Raw genomic sequence first — 18,857 nt, forward strand, 5'->3', positions numbered from 1 at the left:
AGCAAATTTGAAAGTGAAATGCTAACTAAGTTATTTATTTAATTCTCTCAATGGAGTACTATTTTCAATCACAGGATGTGGGTGGAAATGAGTATTTATTGTTCATGCCTAAATGCCCCTGACAAACCATCTTCCTGAATAACTCATTAATACCAGAAAGCCTGCAGATGCTGGAAATCCAAAGCAATGCACACAAAATGCAGGTCAGGCAGCGTCTACGGAAATGAATAAACAATCGTTGTTTCGGGCCGAGACCCTTCATCAGAACTGAGAAGTAAAGGGGAAGATGCCAGAATAAAAAGGTAGGGGGAGGGGAAGGAGGCCAGTTGGAAAGTGATAGGTAAAGCCAGGTGGGTGGGAAAGGGCTGGCTGAGTTCATGGTCAAAGACTCAGAGGGCAGCAGAGATCATGGTGGTTTGAACAAATCACATGCTTGAGAGGGGTATGGAGAGCTACAGTCAGGATGCAGGCCAATGGGACTAGACAGATTAATGGTTCAGCACAAACTAGATGGGCTGAAGGGCCTGTTTCTTGCAGTAGTGTCGTGTCCTTAACCATTTTCAGAGGCATCAACATTGCAATGGATCTGGAGGCATGTGTAACCCAGAGAGGATAAGGATAATGGGGTTTAATTTCTCTGGATGGGAAATCAAATAAATCTTTACAGCAATCCAGTAGTTTGATTATTAATAACAGCTTTAGAATTCCAAGCTTGTTTAACCAACTGGCTTTTGGTTCCCCAGTTACTGCAATAGTGGTGGTATTTGAGCTCATATTCCAAATCATGTTCTATCAATGATCTTGTCCTTTCGAGGTGGACATTTACCCCTGTAACACACCCTACTGCATATATGTCAAACTCAAGGCCCGCGGGCCAAATTCGGCCCGCGGTGGAATTATCTTTGGCCCACGAGATAATACCTAATTACTATTAAAGCTGGCCCCAGTAATCGAAGCGCCTATGGCGTATGATTTGGCTAATGCTGAGTTTATTCAGGTACCAGGTTTTCAGGGTTTTTAGTGTTTATTCGGCAGTCTTGCTCAGCAGTCTTCTTCATAAGAAATGGAATTTGTAAAGTGAAACACTTTGTAGTTATAGCAGAGACTGAGACACATGAGAGCAGGCTGAAAAAGCGGAGGCAACGAAAGCTGCGTTCGCACGCGTCCGACTGATCCGGCCCGCATGAAGCTGCATTTTGCTCAATCCGGCCCATGACCTAAAATGAGTTTGACACCCCTGCCCTACTGCTATCGGTTATTGTCATTGTACATTGCTATCTGAATTCTGAACTGAGAGTCACATTGAGGTTACTTATTGAAAATTCCACAGAAATCCTGAATAGTTATCACTTCCAACGTTGGACTTTAATGTTTCATTGGTAATGTAAGTTACTGGCTTGTGAACATCTCATTTCGGTGCTTGTGTATATCACCCTGAACAAACGTTCACTGGGAATCAGAACTGACAAATGCCTGGTAAAGCTGAGGCTTTATAAGGTATTGATCAGACCGCACTTGGAGTATTGTCAGCAGTTTTTGGCCCCTTAACGAAGAAAAGGTGTCCTGGCATTGTAGAAGGGCCAGAAAAGATTCACAAGAATGATACCAGGAGTGGAAGCGTTAATACATGTGGAGCATTTGATGGCTCTGAGCCTGTGATTGCTGGAGTTTAAAAGAAAGAAAGTCGATTGAAATGATCTGGAAAGGCCCTGTTAGAGTGGACATGGAGAGGATGCTTCCTGTAATGTGGGAGTCTGGGACCCGAGGGCACAGCCTCAGAACAGAGGTACGTCCATTTAGAACAGAGATGAAGAAGAATTCCTTCAGCCAGAGGGTGGTGAATCTATGAAATTCATTTCTATGGATGGCTGTGGAGACCAAGTCATAGGGTATATTTAATGTGGAAGTGGATAGTTTATTGATTAGTCGGGGATCAAAGATTATGGGGAGAAAGCATGAGAATAGGGTGAGAGATATAATAAATCAGACATGATGGGATGGTGGAGCAGACTCAGTGGGCCTAATGGCCTAATTCTGTTCCTTTATTTATGGTCTGATGGAATCCAAATCAAAACTTCCTTTATATCTCTTCCTTTGGCATCTTTACCGTGCTCCTGAAACCAGTAAACACTCATCCACAATTTTGTTACCCCGACAATGATTTCAGTCAGTCATCCCAGCCCTCCACGAACCTCAGACCCCTCTGCTAAATACACAATCTTATTCATGCAAACACCCATTTCTCATCCCTACATCTCAAAATGTTCACAAGTGTTAAAATCGTTGAGTCTCAGTGTAATTGGCATTGATTCATTATTGTCTCATGCACCAAGAAAGAGTGAAGTGCTGGTCCTGCATAGCTTATACAGATCGAATCATTACCCAGAGCACTGAGCTGGAAAAAGGTAAAACAGTAACAATGCAGAATAACGTGTTAAAACACAAATAAAACACTCAGCAGGTAAACAATGAAGTTCAAGATCATAACAAAGTGGATTATGAGGTCGAGAGTCCATCTTGTCATACAAGAGTTCTAACTGGCTTTCTTATTGGCTGCATCGTCATCTGGTATGGGGTGGGGGACGCACAGGATTGAAGTAAGCTGCAGCAAATTGTGAACTCAGTCAGCTCCATCATGGACACTAGTCTCCCCAGCATTCAGGAATTCTTCAAGGAGCGATGCCTCAGAAAGGTGGCATCCATCCCTGAGGACCCCCTTCACGCAGGAAATGCCCTCTTCTCATTGCTACCATCAGGAAGGAGGTACAGGAACCTGAAGACACACACTCAGTGATTCAAGGAACAGCTTCTTCCCCTCTGCCATCGGTTTTCTGAATGGACATTGAACCCATAAACACCACCCCACTATTTTTCTCTCTTTTTGAACTACTTATTTAATTTAACATTTTTAATATATTTATACTCACTGACATTTACAGTTTTTATTATTGTATATTGCAATGTACTGCTGCCTCATGACCATAAATTTCATGATGTATGCCAATATTAATATTAAGCCTGATTCTGATTCTGAATTTCCCTCAGCCATTTAATCTCTTCCCCCATTTCATGTAGGTTCTTCCCTAACATATACAGCTTTGAAGCGTATTTTCTGAAGAGTTCCATTTAAAAGTCTGATAGGAGAGGGATGGAAGCTCTCCTTGAGCCTGGTGGTATGTGCTTTCAGGCTTTTGTATCTTCTGCCATATGGAAAAGGGGGGAAGAGCGAATGTACGGGTTAAGTGGGACTGCTTTACTGAGGCAGCAAGAAGTAGAACGGAGGATTTAAGTAGCACCAGATTGACAGAGACATCAGGTTGGCAATTCAGGTAGATTATATCGCATACTGGTTTGGAAGCTCAACTCAGTCATATAGGGTGTCAGGTATGAAAACTTTCATTTCAGACTCAGGGGTGGCCAAGGGGAGGGTAAGGCTGGTGGCTAGCAAAGTTTGCAACAAGAATTGAAGAATGATTTATTGAAGGGTTAGAGTTAGAATTAACATTCAGTCAAATGCCACTACAAACAAGAGCAGAGTACAGTGGCACAGATAATCCTGTCTGTAGGGAGCTTCCACCTTGACTATTTTCGAGGATGTAATCAGGAAGTTAGACAAGGGAGATCCAGTGGATGTAGTGTACCACGATTTTCAGAAGGCATTTGATAAGGTCCCACATAGGAGATGTCAAAGCTCATGGCATTGGGGGGAAGATATTGACATGGATAGAAAACTGGTTGGCAGATAGAAAGCAAAGGGTAGCGGTGAATGGGTGTTTCTCGGAATGGCAGGTGGTGACTAGTGGGGTGCCACAGGGCTCGGTATTGGGACCACAGCTGTTTACAATTTACGTCAACGATTTAGATGAAGGCATTGAGAATAACATCAGCAAATTTGCTGATGATACTAAGCTGGGTGGCAGTGTGACATGTGATGAGGATGTTAGGAGAATTCAGGGTGACTTGGATAGGCTGGGTGAGTGGGCAGATACTTGGCAGATGGCGTTTAATGTGAATAAGTGTGAGGTTATCCACTTTGGGAGTAAGAACAGGAAGACAGATTATTATCTGAACGGTGTAGAGTTGGGTAAGGGAGTAATACAAAGAGATCTCGGAGTCCTTGTTCATCAGTCACTGAAGGTGAATGAGCAAGTGCAGCAGGCAGTGAAGAAGGCTAATGGAATGTTGGCCTTTATTACAAAGGGAATTGAGTACAAGAGCAAGGAAATCCTCTTGCATTTGTACAGAGCCCTGGTGAGACCACACCTGGAGTATTGTATACAGTTTTGGTCTCCAGGGTTAAGGAAGGACATCCTGGCTGTAGAGGAAGTGCAGCGTAGATTCACGAGGTTAATTCCTGGGATGTCTGGACTGTCTTACGCAGAGAGGTTAGAGAGACTGGGCTTGTACACGCTGGAATTAAGGAGATTGAGAGGGGATCTGATTGAAACATATAAGATTATTAAGGGATTGGACAAGATAGAGGCAGGAAATATGTTCCATATGCTGGGAGAGTCCAGTACCAGAGGGCATGGTTTGAGAATAAGGGGTAGGTCATTTAGGACAGAGTTAAGGAAAAAACTTCTTCTCCCAGAGAGTTGTGGGGGTCTGGAATGCACTGCCTTGGAAGGTAGTGGAGGCCAATTCTCTGGATGCTTTCAAGAAGGAGCTAGATAGGTATCTTATGGATAGGGGAATCAAGGGATATGGAGACAAGGCAGGAACCGGGTATTGATAGTAGATGATCAGCCATGATCTCAAAATGGCAGTGCAGGCTCGAAGGGCCGAATGGTCTACTTCTGCACCTATTGTCTATTAGGAATTTGTCCAGGAGCTCCGGTTTCACCCTAAACACATGCAGGTTGGTTGACCACATGTCGGTGCGTGGTAAAATCGAGGGGAGATGATGGGAATGTGAGGAGAGTAACACGCAAGTAGATTTATTGGGTGGCTTGGGAACGATCTCTGAGTTAGCATTAGCTCAATGGGCTGAGTACTCTCCTTCTGTGTCATAAAGAAATATGGGAATGGCTGGGCCCATCTGCAGAGGCAGATGCTCAGGTTAACATCTCATTCAAAATACATCTCCAACAAGGTTCAAAGTTCAAAGTAAATTTTATGATCAAAGTTGAAATATATGTCACCACATACTTCTGAGAATCATTTTCCTATGGGCATACTCAATAAATCTATAGAATAATAACCATAGCAGAATCAGTGAAAGACCACCCAACCAGGGAGTTCAACCAGAGTGCAGAAGACAACAAACTGTGGAAATACAAAAAGAATAAATAATAATAATAATAATAAATAAATAAACAATAAATATTGAGAACATGAGGTGAAGAGTCCTTGAAAGTGAGTCAATTGGTTGTGGGAACATTTCAATGGCCAAGTGACCTGAGGCAATAGCTGTTCCTGAACCTGCTAATGTGAGTCCTGAAGCTCCTGTACCTTCTTTCTGATGTCAACAGCGAGAAGAGAGCATGACCTGGGCGGTGAATGGTGGTATTACTTTCTGAATAGAGCATGCTTCCAAAGTTCGATCCAAAGCTCAATTGAACGGAAATAAGCTAGTACGTAATAGTCTTTGAAATGAGTGTGGTGCCATTGAGCTGTCAATGACTCAAATTGGATTCTTGCTTGGGGGGTAACCATCAGGTAAAGATAATGCCATATTTGTTTGTCAATGCTGGGATTTCTAATATTAGCATATCTAGGAATTTCCCAGCATCTCAAATGCACATGAAATCTAAAAACATGTTGATCGTTCTCATAAACAAATTACAAAATTTCCAGACCTTCAGTAACATTCCCATGATTTTTTCCTCCACACACTCGAAATCTATTATTGAATTTTAAAGCATCTTACAGACATGATCAGTTAATATGTGAGTGTGTGGGTCTCTAACATAGAGTCATAGGAAAATACAGCTCAGAAACAGGCCCTTTAGTCCATGCAGAACCACTTAAACTGCCTACTCTCATTGGTCTGCACCGGGACCATAACCCTCCATACCCCTACCATCCATGTACCAATCCAAACTTCTCTTCAATGTTGAAATCGAGCTCGCATGCAACACGTGTGCTGGCAGCTCGTTCCACACTCTCACAGCTCTCTGAGTGAAGAAGTTACCGCTCTTGTTCCCTTTAAAATTTTCACCTTTCACCCTATCTGAATAGATTTTAGGCGAATAGTTGTTTTTGTTTCTTTTCATTGGAAAAATCGTGCTGGCTGTGGCCAATGGTCCCATGGGGATAGGCAGCATTCAGCCTCACTCTGATAAGGAAGTTGCGAGTTTACGTGGAAGGCTTAGAAAAGCTTGAAGATGTGCAGCACCAGGCTCAAGGACAGCTTCTACAACGCTCTTGTAAGATGTTTGAATGGATTTATTGTATAATAACAATAAATTCTTGATCTCTCTGTTGGCCCTGTCAAGGCCCTTGACATTTATTTGTCTGACAAAGGGTCTCAGCCCGAAAAGTTGACTGCTCATGTCCACGGATGCTGCCCGACCTGCTGAGTTCCTCCAGCGTCTTGTACGTGTTGCTTTGACCGCAGCATCTGCAGTGTACTTTGTATTTATTTGTCTGCTTGCACTGTAACACTATATTCCACATTCTAAACTGCTTTTCATTTTCATACAACTTAGGTATATTTATATATGGAATAATTAAAGACAAAGTGATTTTATTTTCAAAGTACCTACTGTATATGTCACCATATAACCATATAATGATTACAGCACAGAAACAGGCCATCTCGGCCCTTCTAGTCCATGCCAACGCTTACACTCACCTGGCCCGCACTCAGCCCATAACCCTCCATTCCTTTCCTATCCATCTACCTATCCAATTTTACTTTAAATGACAATACCGAACCTGCCTCTACCACTTCTACTGGAAGCTCATTCCACACAGCTACCACTCTCTGAGTAAAGGAATTCCCCCTCGTGTTACCCTTAAACTTTTGCCCCTAACTCTCAAATCATGTCCTCTTGTTTGAATCTCCCCTACTCTCAATGGAAAAAGCCTATCCACGTCAACTCAATCTATACCCCTCATTATTTTAAATACCTCTATCAAGTCCCCCCTCAACCTTCTACACTCCAAAGAATAAAGACCTAACTTGTTCAACCTTTCCCTGTAACTTAGGTGCTGAAACCCAGGTAATATTCTAGTAAATCTTCTCTGTACTCTCTATTTTGTTGATATCTTTCCTATAATTTGGTGACCAGAACTGTACACAATACTCCAAATTCGGCCTTACCAATGCCTTGTACAATTTTAACATTACATCCCAACTCCTATACTCAATGCTCTGATTTATAAAGGCCAGCATACCAAAAGCTTTCTTCACCACCCTATCCACATGAGATTCCACCTTCAGGGAACTATGCACCATTATTCCTAGATTACTCTGTTCTACTGCATTCTTCAATGCCCTACCATTTACCATGTATGTCCTATTTGGATTATTCCTACCAAAATGTAGCACCTCACACTTATCAGCATTAAACTCCATCTGCCATCGTTCTGTCCACTCTTCTAACTGGCCTAAATCTCTCTGCAAGCTTTGAAAACCTACTTCATTATCCACAACGCCTCCTACCTTAGTATTATACAACCCTGAGATGTACTTTCTGTGGGCATATTCAACAAATCCATGGAATAGTATCTATAACAGCACCAGTAGAAGACCATCCAACTAGGGGTTTCAACCGGAGTGCAAAAGACAACAAACTGTGCAAATGCAAAAAAAAACAATAAAAATCGAGTACGTGAGATAAAGAGTCCTTGAAAGTAAGTCCATTGGTTGTGGGAATATTTTAATGATGGGGCAAGTGAAGCTGAGTGAAGTTATCCCCTCTGGTTCAAGAGCCTGATGGTTGAGGGGCATTAACTGTTCCTGAACCTGGTGGAACGAGTCCCGAGCTTCTAGTAACTTCTTCCTGATGGCAGTAGAGAGAAAAGAGCATGGTAGGGGTCCCTGATGATGGATAATGCTTTCCTGTGACAGGTTTAAGGTGCTGGGGAGCAGGTACAGAGATGTCAGGAGTAAGTTTTTTACTCAGAGAGTGGTGAGTGCGTGGAGTGGGCTGCCGGCAACAGTGGTGGAGGTGGATATGATAGGGTATTTTAAGAGACTTTTGGATAGGTACATGGAGCTTAGAAAAATAGAGGGCTATAGGTATGCCTAGTAATTTCTAAGGTAAGGACATGTTCGGCACAACTTTGTGGGCCGAAGGGCCTGTATTGTGATGTAGGTTTTCTATGTTTCTATGTTAATTTCATGTCGACATGGTCAATGGTAGGCAGGACTTTACCCATAATGGACTGGGCTGTATTCACTATTTTTTGTAGAATTTTCTATTCAAGGGCATTGGTGTTTCCATACCAGGTTGTGATGCAGCCAATCTATACTCTCTCAATTTGTCTCTCTTCACCTCTCTCTCTCTCTCTCTCTCTCTCTCTCTCTCTCTCTCTCTCTCCCTTTCTCTCTCTCTCTCTCTCTCTCTCTCTCTCTCTCTCTCTCCCTCTCTCTCTCTCTCTCACACACACACACACTCACTCTCCCCCCCACCTCCTCTCTCTCTCCCTTCCTTTTCTTTCCTCTTTTAACTTCCTATCACCCCTTTCTTCCCTGGACCTTAGTTTATCAACATTCACCTCGATCCTGGACTGGTGAGGTAAGGAAGCTGTGGTGAACTGCACAAAAAACAAGAAAGCAGCACTGTGTGAATTTGCAGGTCCCGGCGATCACAGAGTGATGGTGGGAAAGGGGATATGAAAAGAATTTGGTTAAAAATGATTACTCAACCAAAGTTTGACAATTAGAATTGAAAGCAAAATCTCCTGGTGTTTTGCCTTACTACTAACCTTCCATTAACTGTTTACTGTTAATACCTACTGACTCATTATGGTTTTAAAACTTACAAAGACTATTCTTAAAGTAATAAATATCTTAAAATGTACAAACTTGAAGTTTGTTTCATATATACAAGATTTTTAATTTTTTTTTAAATAAAATACATCAGTCAGCAATTCAGATGGGATCTGGAATGTTCTGGTCTTGTGTCTGGTTTGTGAGAGGATCTTGGCCCTGCATTGATACCTAATACTTCCAGTACTTGGTTTATTGGTCAAAGTTCAAAAAGATTAGAGGCAATCGCTTTGAAATGTACAAGATTCTGCAAGGGCTCAACAGAGCAGATGATACAAGGATGTTTCAACCCATGAGGGCATCCAGAAATCGTGCCCATTTATGCTATTTGTGCTGTGTGTTGTGTGTCGTGTGCTGTTGGTATTATTGCAAAGAAAGCACAACAGTGCGTCTATTTCCTCAGGAGTCTGCGGAGGTTCAGCATCAAAAACCTTGGATGTGTGATGGGAAATGTGCTGACTGGCTGCAAAGACCTGGTATGGGAACACCAATGCCTTTGAGCAAAAAATCCTACTAAAGATAATGGATTTGGCCCAGTGCTTCAGGGGTAAAACCCTCCCAACCATTGAGCACATCTACATGAAACGTTGCTGTAGAAAAGCAGCATCCATCATCAAAAGTCCTCACTCACCACCCAGGCCAGGCTCTTTCTCACTGCTGCCAACAGGTAGAAGGTACAAGAGCCTCAGGACTCGTACCAACAGTTTCAAGAAAAGTTACTACCCCTCAACTATCAAGCTCTTGAACAAAAAGGGATAGCTACACTCATTTAAGGACTTTGTTATACAGGTATTGTTATTTTGTGCTTATTATTTATTGCTATATATTTATAGTTTGTTTACAATTTACAGTTCCTTGTTTTTAATGTTTACTGTTACTCTCCTACAGATTTCCTCAGAATGCCCACAGAAAAAACCTCCCAGGATTGTATGTGGTGACATTTACATACGCTGAAATAAATTTTACTTTGAACTATGAACACTTCCTCACTATTTTCCCTCCCATTCTGCACTGTTAATTTAATTTAATTTTCTTTTCTTATACACATACCATTGTAATTTAATGCTTTTATTATGCATTGCAACACACTGCTGCTACAAAGCAACAAATTTCAGGACATGTGCTGATGATATTAAATCTGATTCTGATCATAATCAGCTTATAGTTATCAGGTTGAAATGTGAAAAAACTCAGTTGTATTGTAATTTTGCTGTGCACGTTCTTTATGTTTGATTAATATCAAACATTCCTTGAGTTATCTAAAGCTTAGTGAGATACAACTAAATTCACTCAGCAATTCCAGGTTAGATTCAATGCAACACCCCCTCCCCTTCCTCTATTACCCACTCTGCCCTGCCTATCACCTCCCCCTGGGTCCCCTCCTCCTTCCCTTTCTCCTGTAGTCCACTTTCCTCTCCTATCAGATTCCTTCTTCTCCAGCTCTTGTCCTTTCTCACCCATCACCTTCCAGTTTGCCTCTTTCCCCTTCCCTAACCCTTTTAATCAGGCGTCTTCTTTCTCAGTTCTCAACTGTTTACTGCTTTCCATAGATGCTGCCTGACCTGCTGAGTTCTTCCTGCATCTTGTGTGTGTTGATCTGGATTTCCAGCATCCACAAACTTTCCTGTGTTTGTGATTGACCTTTATGTTGTTGTATTACAATACGACATGTAGTAGGCAGCTGTCGATCCCAGAGGATCATGGGTTTGGTCCTCTGGTGGACTGTATCCTCTCCAGGGCACAAGCCTGGCCGGGAAGATTTGAAGAACCGGCCTTTGCCCACGCACCAGGTTCCCCCTCTCCACGTCACTGATGTAGTCCAAGGGAAGGGCAAGCACCGATACAGCTCGGTACCAGTGTTGTCACAGAGTTTGCCAGAGTGAATTTGTAAACAACATCAAACTGCCTTAGGGACCACAGTTCTGGATTTCTTCCTTGGTTTTACTCCCAAAGCCTTTCCCATGGGTGGGTGTGGCCGCAAGGCAGTGGAGGTTTAAAATCAGAGTTTTCTTTCTCCTAGGCGGGCTGCCGTCCAAGGCTGATGAGCCCCACCTGCCCGAAGCAACTGGCTTTGAGGCACCAGTGGTCCGCCTTTGCCCCTTCTCTTGTCAGTAGAAACAGTTCTGCCAGTCCTAGTAGCTAAGCCACACATGAAGGCCAAGAGTTGGACTTGGTTGTCAGAGACTGTTAGTGTCACACGCCAATGTGACATGTACGTCATAGGATAGATAGAGAATATATGTCTACACTCCCGGGGCAGGTAGAACATGAGTTAGATACATAATAAAACTATCTGGATCGTGTCGTTAAATACTCCACAATCAAACTTACCAATATAAAATTCCACCTTCTCTTACATTGTCATTCTCTTAGTCTCAGTGAAATTATTTTTGCCAACTGCTCCAGGGTAATGACTCACTTCATACCACTCCTTTCACTTGTTTCTGACCTCCTGGTGACTGATGTGAGAAGCAAGAGAAACTAAATATTCAACAATTGTGAGAGATAATGAAACACCTTCTTTCGGCGTGAGGAAATGAGAGCAAACACTTCAAAGTGCATAGTTCTTCGGAGGCAACCTGTCCTGGTAAAGGTAAGACTGTCTGAAGGGAAACAGGAGAAAACCTGCAGATGCTGGAAGTCCAGTGCTGGAGGAACACAGCAGCCCAGGCAGCATCTATGGAAAAAAGTACCGTCAACATTTCCAGCCTAGACCTTTTGGCAGGACTGAATGTCTGTTGTCTCAATGGAGTTGGCCAAATTTGAGATTAGTGTCAACGTGGCACTGAGCCAGCTCCTGGAGAATTCTGACTGAGTCAGTCTGATGGCAGAACTAAGAACGTCACAGGCCAGAAGCCTGAACACGGAGACTGCTGACAAAGATTCCCGGAGTGTAATGGAGATGGGACTCCAGAGCGCATGATATCGCACAGGGGACAAAGTGAAGAGAATAAGTAACAGAGGGAAGCATGGAAAAAGAAGGAAACAGCCACAACAATTGTAAAGGGAAATGAAAGCCAGATTGATAGTGCTGACGAGGTCTTCATGGCTGCAGTGTGGTTTGACCTCATTTACACTGTAGCTTTACCTTTGAAACTGGCAAGAGATATTCCCCATCAGGGATTGCTGCTGAACAGACAAACTCACTGGCCCATGGCACGTGATAAGCAACTTGATCCACTTCTGCTCACACAGGAAAATGGAGAGGTGATTGATAGGAACTACAAGAGAGGTAGTCACCCCTAAGCTGTAGGAGACAGGTACCTGGGTGACTGTCTGGAGAGCGAAAGGAAATGGGCGGGGAGTACAGGGTACCCCTATGGCTGTTTCACTCAATAATAACTCAAGCACTTTGGATACCATTGATGGGGGGATGAGGGGAGGGGGATGACCTGCCAAGGGGGAGCTGCAGCAACTGGGTCTCTGGCACTGAGGCGCAGAAGGGAAGGCGTGAGAAAAAGATTCCAATAGTGATAAGGGATTCCATAGTCAGAGGAGTAGGCATAAGATTCTATGGACATGAAAGAGACACCTGGATGGAATGTTGACTCCCCGGTGCCAGGTCAAGGACATCTTGGATTAGATCCACGGCATTCCAAAGTGCAAGGGTGAGTAGCCAAAAGACTTGGTGTATATTGGCAGCAATAACATGAGTAGGGGAAGGGAGGAGGTCCTGAAGAGAGAATTTAGCGAGTTAGGTAGAAAGCTCAAAAGCAGGACCTGCAGGATAGTAATCTCTACGTTGTTGCCTGTGCCATGTGCCAGTGAGGGTAAGAATAGGGTCACTTGGCAGACAAATGTGTGGCTGAGGAACTGGTGCAGGGGAGGAGGGCTTCAGATTTCTGGATCATTATGATCTCTTCTGGGCTGGTATGACCTGTACAAAAGGGATAGGTTACACCTGAACACAGGGGGACATATATCCTGGTAGGCAAGTTTGCTAGAACTGTTGGGGAGGGTTTAAATTCATTTAGCAGGAGTATGGGAAACTGAGTGATAGGTCTGAGGAGGGGGGAGTTGGTATACAAGTAAATGGATTGTGTAGTGAGACTGTCCAGAAGGACAGGTAGATGATGGGGCAAAATTGCAGTTGGTGGGATGAGTTGCGGTGTAACAGAGGGGACAAAATAGAAAAAAGTGATAATAACAAGCTGAAGGTGTTATATTTGAATTCACACAGTATATCAAATAAAGTCAACAATCTTGTAGCACAGTTAGAGATTGGCAGGTATGATATTTGACCTGATAGAGGAGTACAAGATAATGAGAGGCAGTGATCATGTGGATAGTCAGAGGCTTTTCCCCAGGGCTGAAATGGCTAGCACGAGAGGGCATAGTTTTAAGGTGCTTGGAAGTAGGTACAGAGGAGATGTCAGGGGTAAGTTATTTACGCAGAGAGTTTTGAGTGTGTGGAATGGGCTGATGGCAGCGGTGGTAGAGGCTGAAATGATAGGGTCTTTTAAGAGAGTCCTGGATGTTTACATGGAGCTTAGAAAAATAGAGGGCTATGGGTAAGCCTAGGTAGTTCTCAGGTAAGGACATGTTCAGCACTGCTTTGTGGGCCGAAGGGCCTGTATTGTGCTGTAGGTTTTCTATGTTTCTATGTTGTAGGCATCACCGAGTCATGGCTAAAAGACTTTTATAGTTGGGAGCTTAACATCCAAGGATACACACTGTATCAAAAGTACAGGCAGGTAGGCAAATTTGGGTGGGGTAGCTCTGTTGATAAAAAATGAATTCAAATCCTTAAAAATAGGTGACATAGGATCAGAAGATGTAGAATCATTGTGAGTAGAGTTAAGGAACGGAAAGGGTATAAAGACCCTGATGTGAGTCATGTACAGGCCTCCAAACAGCGGCAAGGATGTGATCTTCAAATTACAATGGGAGATACAAAATTCATGTCAGAAGGGCAATGCTGCAGTAGTCATGGGAGATGTTGATATGCAAGTAGATTGGGAAAGCCGGCTGGTGCTGATTTTGGATTCCAGTTTTTGTAGAATACCTACGAGATGGATTTTTAGAGCAGCTTGTGGTTGAGCCAACTCAGGATCAGCTATTCTGGATTGGGTGTTGTGTAATGAACCTGATATGATTGGGGAGCTTAAGGTAAAGGAACCCTCAGGAGACAGTGACCGTGCAATTTGAGAGGGAGAAGCTAAAGTCAAATATATCAGTATTATAGTGGAGAAAAGGGAATTGCAAAGGAATGAGAGAGGAGATGGCCAAAGTTGATTGGAAGGGAACACTAGCAGAGATACTAACAGAACAGCAATGCCTGTAGTTTCTGGGAGCAACTTGAAAGGAGCAGGATAGATACATCCCAGTGATGAAGAAATATTCTAAAGGGAAGATGAGCTAACCGCGAGTGTCAAGGAAAACCAAAGACAGCATAAAGTTACTAACATGGTTAGAGCTGATTGTCAGGAGGCAGCAAGTGGGAATAAGAGGACTTGTCTGGTTGGCTGCCAGTGACTACTGGTGTTTCACAGGGGTCACTGTTAGAGCTGCTTCTTTTTTATGCTGTATATCAATGATTTAGATGATGGAATAAATGGCTCCATTGCCATCTCAGAAGATTGCCGATGTCACTGCACTCTTCAAGAAGGAAGAAAGGAAATTAAAGGCCAGTTAGCTTGATTTCAGTGGCCAGGAAGATGCTGAAGTCGATTATTAAGGATATTCTTTCGGGGTACTTGGATGCACATGGTAAAATAGGACATAGCATGATTTCCTCAAGGGAAAAGCTTGCCTGACAAATCTGTTGGAATTATTTGAGGAAATTACAAGCAGGACAGACAAAGGAGAGTTGGATGTTGTGTATCTTGATTTTCAGAAGGCCTTTGACAAGATGCCGAACACAAGGCAGTTTAGGAAGATAAGAGCCCATGGCATTACAGAAAGGTATTAGCACGGATAGAGTATTGATTGATTGGCAGGAGGGAAAGAGTAGGAATAAGGAGAGTCTCTTCTGATTGGCTGCCTGTGACTAGTGGTCTTTTTACATTGTATGTCAATGATTCAGTTGATGGAATTAATGGTTTTGATACCAAGTGTATGGATGAAGATAAGTGGAGGGGCAAGTAGTGTTATGGCAGCAGGGAGTCTACTGAAGGACTTGGGCAGATTAGAGAATGGGCAAAGAAGTGGCAGATGAAATATAGTGTCGGGAAGTGGATGGCCGTGCATTTTGGTAGAGGAATTAAAGCACAGACGATTTTTGAAATGGGGAGAAAATCCCAAACTCCAAGGTACAAAGGGACTTGGGATTCCTCATGCAGGATTCCCTAAAGGTTAATTTGCAGGGTGAGTCAGTGATGAGGACAGCAAATGCAATGTTAGCATTCATTTCAGGAGGGCTAGAATATAAAAACAAGGATGTAATGCTCAAGCTTTAGAAGACAATGGTGAGGCCTCACTTGGAGTATTGGGAGCAGTTTTGGGACACTCATGTAAGAAAGGATGTGCTGACGTTGGAGAGTGTTCAAAGGAGGTTCACAAAAATGATTCTGGGAATGAAATGCTTTTCAGATGAGGAGTGTTTGATGGCTCTGGGGCTGTACCCACTGGAATTTAGAATGACATCCTAAATAATCGATCTGCCCCTCCACTTACCTTTGTTTCATCTGCACACTTAGTCACAAAGTCATTAATTGAAGCCTATTGAATGTTGAAAGGCCTAGATAGAGTGGATGTGGAGAGGATGTTTCCCATTGGTGTGGGAGCTTAGGTCTCGAGGGCACAACCTCAAAATAGAGGGATGTCCATATAGAATGGAGAGAAGAAGGAATTTCTTTAGCCAGAGGGTGATGAATCTGTGGAACTCGTTGCCACAGGTGGCTTTGGAGGCCAGGTCGCTGGGTGTATTTAATGCAGAGGCTGATAGGTCCTTGATCAGTCAGTGTGTGAAAGGTTGTGAGGATAAGGCAGAAGAATGGAGTTGAGAGGGAAATGGATCTGCTATAACTAAATGACAGAGCAGTCTTAATGGGCTGAATGGCCTAATTCTGTTCCTACATCTTATGGTCTCATGTCTTCCCACTGATTAAAGCCACAAGGGAACATTAAGAACACACTAACTCTTAGAGCATAAAGTAAGGCAACACAGAAACAGGCCTTGAACCTAACTGGTCCATGGAGACCGAAATGTCCCTCTAAACTTCCCTATCCATATACCTGTCCACATGCCTTTTACTTGTGGTTAATGTACCAGCTTCAACCACTTCCTGTGACAGCTCATTCCATATACTGATCACCTTCTGGGTGAAGAAGTTCTCCCTCAAGTTCCTATTAACTACCCACTCCTCCCTAAAGCTATGTCCTTGATTCACCAGCCCTGGGAAAAAGACAGTGATTTGAACACTGAAAACCACCATCTCGTGATTTTATATGCCTCTACACGACCATCCCTCATTTTCCTACAGACCTATCCTCTATTTTTTACAATATATTTTCCCAAAAGAAACCTAGAAACCTCCTTCAACATTTCTCTCCGTCCTCAGGTATTTGGAGAAAGGAATCTTAGATTTTCACTGCACTTGGTTTGAAAAAAGTTATCATTGATTTCTCCCCAAAATAATCCTTTTATAAATTTATTATTATGCTTGCATTCCTGCAATTCCTCCAGATAAAGTAGTTTATTTGTACCTTATCTACCAAGTTCTGTTCCACTGTTAATATCTGAAGTTTACTTATTTATTAAGGTATAAAGCGGAATTGGTCCTTGCAGCCTTTCGGGTCATGCCCCCCCCAGCAACTTTCATTTAACGCTCGGCCAGTGATTCCCAACAGGAATACGGGTTCTGTGTCCGAAGGGGGCTTTAGGGGAAATAGAAGTCACCAGGGGGTGTTCAAGATTCCTGCAGGGGTGGTAAAGGGCACCCTAACTTGAGGCACGAGACCTGACCAACCGTGTCAACTTGCTGCCATTGTCAATGTCTGATGGGCATTCCCAGTTTATGTTAAATTTTTATTTTAATTTAGCCCTGTTAATGATAGATAAATATGTACAATGTGAACTCTATAAGTCTGAAGGCAGTGAAGCCTTGAATTCTAATCCTGAACAGAAACTACAGAAAGTAACATCAATACAATGTTATATACTTTTATTCTGTTCCTGTCAGATCAGTCATGCCTCATGTGACTTATTTGTAATACAGTATTGCCTAATGAAGTCAGGAAATCATCAAGGTTGCAGGAACACTTCCGTAAAAGACACCCTGAAAAGGCCACTTATGGATGAAACAAGCATTTGTAAAGTGTTACACACTCGAGTCATTTGCCAAGAAAGCTAAAAATTACCTTGATAGTGGTCTCATTGCTTCTTATAACATTTCCAAAATGATAGCAAAATGTGGGCAATCTCATACAATTGAGATAAGATTTATAATGCCTGAATATTAGCATTCGGTAGATGTGACTTTACACTATGGGGACGCTGCAAAGTATATTGTGCCTGAGAGGGGCATGGCAAGTATGAACGTTCTTTAGGGGGGGTGTTGGGAAACAATTAGGTCACGTTGATTGTGGGTGCCAATGGTGGCACAATGGCTAGTGTGACTATTATAGCTCAGCTGGCAGAGTTCAGAGTTCAATACTGGCAGCTTCTGTCAGAAGTTTATACGTCCTCCCTCTGGAGTGCAAGAGTTTTCTCTGGGCGCTCCAGTTTCCTCCCACAGTCCAAAGGCATAGCGGAAAGGTAAATAGTCCCGTGATTAGGTTAGGGCTAAATCAGGGTTGTCAGGGGTTGCTGGGGCAAGGTGGATTGAAGGGCCAGAGGGGTTGTTCTAAATTTCACCTTAGGTGCATCGCTTGATGCAAAAGAACTGCTTTGACCCAATATGAGGAGGCTTGATGCTATTACGTCTCAGGGCGTTGGAGTTTGAAGTTCAAATCCAACATCATCTGTAAGGAGTCTGTACATCCTCCTCTGTGGGACGCATGAGTTTTCTCCCAGTGCTCTGGTCTCCTCCCACGGTCCGAAGACATACTGATTAATAGATTAATTGGTCATTGTAGATTGGTGATTAGGCTAGGGTTAAATCGGTGGGTTACTGGGAGGTGCAGCTCAAAGGGCTGGAAGGGACGATTCCGTGCTGTATCTTTAAATAAGAATAAAATAAATCACATTATGCCAGATTAGAATGAAAATGGCAGAGAACATTTTCAATGTGGCCTGCAATACTTTTGCTCTGATGATGGGGAGGGTAATTTTTCACTTGCCTGCGTTACATACTTGGCAGGGAAATTCAACTTCTCAACTAATTATTCAGCAGGTACTTTTGTAAATGTGTTTCTTAACTTCCTGTTGACAAACCTTTGCATCAAAATCATCTGCTCCCTATCAATCTGGTGGTCTGTGGACAGATTTGACAGACATCTTACAATGTCTGATTTGAGTTTGCAAAAGATTAACTCTGATATCAGTAAGGCAGATATGTTAGATAGTGGTAATGCCCACAGCAGTCCAGAATTTTCATCATTTTTGATGAACAATGGCTTTTGTGGTGGCAGCTTCTCATGAAAAATATTTTTTAAAAAAGGAGACACTTGATTTTCTACTGAACAAAATGTTCTTTCATTGGCTCAGCATATCATCACGAAGTAAGTTTTATTGTGGAACAATAGCAATAAGGTCTTTTAGAGACTCTTAGATAGGTACATGGAGCTTAGAGAAATAGAGGGCTATGCGGTAGGGAAATTCTAGGCAGTTTCTAGAGTAGGTTACATGGTCGGCACTACATTGTGGGCCGAAGGGCCTGTAAAATGCTGTAGATTTCTACGTTCTATGTTCTAGTAGCACTCACAAGTCAGCTAATATGTTCATGGTGCCTAAGGGTGGTGGGGTGGTACCAGAGGAAGTGTAAGACACTCCTTCCCTCCTGTGGCCTGCAGGTCACCCTTGGGCAAGGTGTAA

The 18,857-nt window shown here is 42.9% G+C and overlaps 1 protein-coding gene across 1 annotated transcript in view; it reads right to left on the reverse strand.

Moving 5' to 3' along the window:
• LOC140719567 (claudin-4-like) overlaps window positions 1-18,857 on the reverse strand; it is a 92,320-nt gene that overhangs the window by 41,131 nt on the left and 32,332 nt on the right. The gene's annotated exons all lie outside the window — the stretch shown is intronic.

This window comes from Hemitrygon akajei, chromosome 32, assembly GCF_048418815.1.
Source record: "Hemitrygon akajei chromosome 32, sHemAka1.3, whole genome shotgun sequence".
Lineage (NCBI taxonomy): Eukaryota > Metazoa > Chordata > Chondrichthyes > Myliobatiformes > Dasyatidae > Hemitrygon > Hemitrygon akajei.